The sequence below is a fragment of the Danio rerio genome, chromosome 6 (genome assembly GCF_049306965.1).
Source record: "Danio rerio strain Tuebingen ecotype United States chromosome 6, GRCz12tu, whole genome shotgun sequence".
NCBI classification, from domain to species: Eukaryota; Metazoa; Chordata; class Actinopteri; order Cypriniformes; family Danionidae; genus Danio; species Danio rerio.
In genome coordinates, this window is record NC_133181.1 from 24,249,822 (window position 1) to 24,256,519 (window position 6,698).

A 6,698-nucleotide genomic window follows, 5' to 3' on the forward strand; every position below is an offset into this window, starting at 1 on the left:
GAACGCTTTAGGCTGTTTTAAAGAAACATAATTTATATATAAAAAACATTCAGTGAGTTTTGTTATCAAGACATAGGCTACACAGGGAAAAGTATAGTCTAATACACAAATGATTAACTGATTAGTTTCAACGTGTAAAACAATAATAAGAATATTCATCTAAATAAGCTAAACCATTTATAAATTTATAATATGAAAAGTGATACTATGAAAGTACTTTCACTTTCACCTCCTGCTCTCGTTATAGTCTCGTCTATATAACACACACACATATATATATATATTTTTTCTTTTTTTTTCAACATGAAATAAACATTGTGTAAATTTAAAATCAAACGTGCAGAAGTTATAACATTAAATTGCATTTCCTTTATTCTGTTGCCTTTTTATAGCATGTTATAAAATGATAAACAAGTCAAAATGAGCATTTGTAAATAGAACATAATGATATAGGGGTTGGAAAATGAAGCTAAAAACACCTGGTTTTAGATTACAATAATTTATTTTGGTTTAGGGCCTCCATTTGCAGCCAGTACAGCATTAAATGATCTTGGGAATGAAAGATACAAGTCCTGCAGAGTGGCTAGAGGAATTTTTAGCCGTTCTTCTTGCAGATTAGTGGTCAGGTCACTATGTTATGCTGGTGGAGGAAAACGTTTTCTGACTCGCTCCTCCAAAATAATCCAATATGGCTGAATAATATAGCATATCTGGGGACTGTGCAGGCCATGGGAGATGTTCAACTTCACTTTCATCTTAATCAAACCACTAGGTGACCAGTCTTGCTGTGTGTATTGGTGTATTATTATCATAACTGCCTTCAGGATACAATGCTTGAACCATTGGGTCCTCCAGAATGGTTCGGTATTCCTTGGAAGCCTAGCACAAGTATTGGGCTTAGAGAATGCCATGATATTGCTGCCCAAACCTTCACTGATCCACCCCCATGCTTCACTCTGGGCATGTGACAGTATGGATGATATGCTTCTTTGCGGCTTCACATCGTACCTCCCCCAGATGTGGGAAAGGCAATTACTATGGTGGACTCATCAGAGAACAATATGTTTTGCATTGTCCACAGACCAAGATATTTGCTCCTGGCAGCATTGAAACCAACATTTGGCATTGGCATGAGTGACAGCCTGGCCATGTATATTGACCCTGAGGAACACCCGATGAAAAGTGTTGGTGAAACAGGAAAGTTGAGGTGCACATTCTGCAGTAAGTTGGGCAGCTGTGGTTTTATGTTTTTGGATACAATCTGGGCTGACATTACCCTGGATACCATGGCTCTTCATACATCAGGACTTGCTGTTTTGGTCAAAGACACAGCCAGCAAGATGCACTAACACTTTGAACTCTTTTGAACTGATATGTCACCCATAATGTTGTGTGGACTGCAATATTTTAAGCAAAACTGAGCTGTTACTAATGAGATAATTAAACCAATTAAACCTCCACGCTCTTCTCTTACTGGAGCAATGTGCAATCAATGAAGATTGGTCAAATTTAGCCATGAGACCTCCAACACTAAATTGGCCAGTGTTTCAGTTTTATTGTCCAACCCCTGTAGCTCTTCCAGACTCCCACAGACCAGTAGACCCTTTTCACAGTGACGTCAATTCACTTCCACCTTTCTGCAATGTTGTGTATTTTTAGTTCCGGTTTACCTTTGAATGAATGGGATACTTCTCTAAAATATTAACAACTGAAAATATTAACATTGCACATTGTGAGTAGTATTGGGAATGTGTCCAAATGTTTATTATTTAATATTGAACTGCTTTCTGAGTTTGAAAAATATTTTTAAGTTATTAAGAATATAAATAAGCTATTGTTTGTCACGGAAAATAAAACCCCAAATCAGAAAAAGTTGGCACAGTATGGAAAATGCAGATAAAAAAAAGAAGTGATTTCCAAATGAACTTAGACCTGTATTTCATTGCAGACAAAATATTACATTTTTGTTTAGTCAACTTTATTTCATTTGCAAAAGTACTATTTCTAATTCTAGTTCCTTTGCTTTAGGAGCAAAGATAGGCAGAGGATGACCAGTTTGCCAAAAAAATACATGAGAAAATTACTGACATGTTTTAGAACAATGTTCCTCAAAGAAGGATTGACAGACATTTAAATATTTCACCTTCAACAGTGCATAATTAAACGTTTTAAGGAACCTGAAGGAATTTCAGCATGTAAAGGAAAAGGGTGCAAGCCTAAGCTGAACAACAGTGATCTTGTTCCCTCAAGCAGCACTGAAGAGTCATTCATCTAGACGCAGTATCATCACACGGGCTCAGGACTACTTTGGCAAATGTTTGTCAAGTACCACAATATAGTTACATCCACAAATGCCAGTGAAAATTGTACTGAGCCAAAAGGAAGCCCCATGTTAACAGTGTCCAGAAGCGTCGTGGACTCATTTGGGCCAGAGGCATCTGGGATAGACCATCACACAGTGGAAACGTGTACTGTGGTCAGATGAATCATATTCAAGGTATTTTTGGGAGAAATGGACACTGTTTTCTCCGGACCAAGAAGGAAAAGGATCATTCAGACCGTTACCAGCAACAAGTCCAAAAGTCAGGGTCTGTCATGGTTGATGGTTGTGTGATGGTTGTGTCAGTGCCCTCGGCAAAGGTAACTTGCACTTCTGATGACATTCCATTAATGCTGAAAGTACATAGAGATTTTGGAGCACAATATGCTGCCTACTTTTTCAGTGACGCCCATTTCAAAAAGACAATACAAAACCACATTATATACACAGTATTACTGCCTGCAGTCCCAACCTGTTTCCAAAAGAGAATTTTTGGCACATTTTGAAGTGAAATAACGAACACCCTGTATTGTTGCCTACCTTAAGACTTGTTTGTAGTAATATTGGGACAAAGTTACATCTGAAACACTACACTTGGTATCTTCAATCCCTAAACATCTTTTAAGTGTTGTGAAAAGGAATGGCAACATTACAAAGTTGTAAATGCTTTACTGTTCCAACTTTTTGCAACCAAAATTGGAAAATGTGTTTGTTTTGAAAAATTAAAAAATAAATCTTCACAAACACATTAAATAATGTTGGTTGATTTGTCTGCAATGAAGTACAAGTCAAAGTAAATTGAGAAATCACTTCTTCCTTTTTTATTTGCGTTTTCCATACTGTCCCAACTTTTTGTTTGAGTTTGTATATGTTTGGAACCTTTTTACCAATGAATACAATTTATTTCCTCAATAATGGATGTATTACCAGGTAAGTATGTTGTCTATAAATGCAAACAGTTTATCATTTATTAATTACTGAACCATTAATGGTTTGTTCTCCGTTTGCATAAATTAAGACCTTAAGACAGTGTCATACTGTCACCTACTGGGGGATTTAATTTGCTTTTATTTAATAAGAACTTACAAATAATTTTATGATCAAATAATACTGAATTCAAATGCAGTCTTAGGTGTTATTTTTGCAATTGTAAATTTTTATAATGATTTTTTATAATGATATAATGATTTATTGTGACACAACATTGTTATTCTATTTCATTTCATTTGAATATTAAATAGATATAAATGTTTTGTTTATGAATAAAATACCCTTATATAGTTAAAAGTGGCAGAGAACTGTGCCGTATATTGTGAATAATATTAATGTGTTTATGAATCAGCTGTCCACTTTAATCAACCACGTTAAAACACCCAGTTTTATTTATTAATTATTCTTCAGGACACTAAAAAGTATTAAAAATAAATTAGACTTTTTTTTTTTTCATATATACAACTTCATCTGCAGTAACACAAAGTAATAAGCTTAAACTTTAAAGTCTTTTTTTTTTTTTGGTTCAAGCAGAAATCTGGCTGATCTGTAATTTTTTTAGATGTCAGATGTATCACCTTGAACGCAGACAGCAGAAAACAGTCGAAGTTATCATCTTACCGTCTCTGTATATACAGCTTACCGGACACCGCGTGAAGTTATGTGCAAATGGTGTATCTGCGAAGAGACTAAATGTTACCTACTATATAATAATTAATACATTTAACACAAATGCTGTCAACAATTAAATATCAGAGGAAAAAATCATGTACTACTAAAGCATCTTGTAGATGATAATCAATAAACACATCATTACGACATATTTCCTACCAGCATAATGGATGCAATTTTAACCAGAACTGACACCAAAAAGGGCAGAAATACATAAATAAAAATGGCAAAACAGAAATGCAGAGAATCAGAATGCGTTAATAAAAGAAACAGAGAATATTATATTAGATTAGATTAAATTAAGACTACAAACAGAAAATGCATTGTAAGACTCTTTGCAAATGCTCTCTTTCTATTTCAGTTTTTTGAGAGTGCATATCAGCAGACTGTAAGGTAATATCTTGTTGGTTGAGAGGTGTTAGCAAAGGAACACCAACTTTAAATCAAAATAAATGCTTTGTTGAAAACAGCTATTTTATTTAACTGTTGTAGATTACATGAAATGTAAACATACAGTAAAGAAATGTTTTTTTTTTTTTTTTTGGCATTACTAACTTGACAAGTTAATTAATGCAAGGACATGGCCTGACCATCTCTCATCTTTATTTAAAGGGCACCTAGGTTACCCCTTTTTAATATAAGTCTTGTGTCCTCTGAATGTGTCTGTAAAATTTCAGCTCAAAACACTTTTCAGATTATTCATTATGAAGTTTCTGTTTAATAGCTCTTAAATAGCTTGTTGCTGTTTTTTGTACTAGGCCTTTAAGGCTAGTCCTCCCCGCTCACCGTTTCCAAGTACTTGTCAGCGTGTTTCAATCCCCACCCTTGGCTGCCTCAGGAAGATCTCACATAACGTTTGCAAGAAATACTACAGTAAGAACTTTAGCAATGATTATTTGATGCATTTGCTGTAAAGTTGCAACGGTGAGTCAGACACAATGACGTTACTAAGTTCACGCACACACACACACAACACACACACACACACACACACACACACACACACACACAGAGACAGTGCGCACTTAGCTTTGCACTGTTTTTGCACGCAAATGTGACAGGATACAGGTTAATATTCACTGCTGTATGGATATCTGTTATGTTCATATACAAAATAAACCTGATTTAGCATATACAAACCGGGATTAAAGCTACTTCTTTCATAATTATACTGACATGCGATTGTGCTGATGAAGTAATGCTGAAGTAAATCGCTGTAATTCATTACAAACATGCACTGTTTAATATGAAGGATCGAAATCTTTGGGGCCATGATACACAGTGTTATAGAAAGAGGGTATGCATTTTGCAGTTTGTAATCGGTAACTCCAGTTGGTCATGCAGCACTATCATCGACGCAGGTCCCATCAATGCACTTCTGGCTGGGGCATGACCCCATTGTCACATTGGATCTTAAGTAATCCAAGAAAACAGGAGGGGTATGTGATGAATAGGTATGTGATGAATGCTAAGATTGATTTATTGTGACCTTGTGATAGTCTAAACAGGACAGAAGTATTGGTAAAACCGGTTTACCATCAGTTCAGGGTACCTGTATAAGGTCCACCTGGGTAGTCTGGTAGATGAAGGTTAAAGGTTATTGCACAGTGAATCCAAAATTTTCACATGTAAAAAAAAAGTCCTCACATTGTGTCAGTCATATTGACACACTGCCTCCGAAACTGTCATCTGTCATAAAAAAATCAGTGTGCAAGGTTTGTGTTCATAATATTTTTTTTTCATATGAATACAAAAAAAATGCATCCGAAAATTTTGGACTTTTACTGTGTGCTCAGCCTATTAACTGGACAGTTCGGTCCAGTGCACAATGCTTTAGTACTTTTAATTTAACTCATATCTGACTCCAATTGTAATATGGTTTAGAATAATAATATATTCATATTTGTTTAATTTGTCTCCAGTCATAAAACGTTAAGAAGCATATTGTAATATTTAATTTAATGTTTGATTATTGTGATGGAGCAGTAGGTGATGACATGGAGGCAGAGTAATCCAAATGTTGAAGGTTTTTTTACACACAGCAATCAAATGCAAAACAGAAGGCAGGATTATAGTTGAAGGCAGGCAGTATCAAACAAACAGAAAGGCAGTCCAATAAGCAATTAAAACAGAGTCCACAATCCAAAAAGCAGTGGTCAAAAGGCTAACACAATGGTCATAACAAGATAGGATAATAGAACCGGCAATACTTTGCAATGGGTTGTTTAAATATTGTGATAAACAGTAAGTTACCACAAAAGAAACAGTCAGTATTCAGGAGAGGGCTTCCTCTGGTGGTCTGATGAATGGCCACCAGCCTTATTTGTTACAGAAAAATAGCATGGGATGCTGTTGGTGAAATTCTTGCATCAGTGATGGGTCCAGTACATCTTTTGAGGCTATCCAAGGTCTCTTTTCTGGTCCATAGCCCTCTCAGTCCATTAAATATTGCAACTGACCCCCTCTATGGCATCCAGGATTTTGTTAACTGAGTATGCAGGTGCACCATCAATCTCCAAGGGGTAGAGGAGGCTCAGGGATCGAGGTACAGAGGTCAGATGCCGAGAGGACCGGTTTCAGGTGGGAGACATAAAAAGTTGGAGAGATGCGATAGTTAGAAGCTCTAAACCACAGGTCTCAAATTCAATTCCTGAAGGGCTGCAGCTCTGCATAGTTTTGCTCCAACCATATTCAAACACAGCTGATGCAAATAATA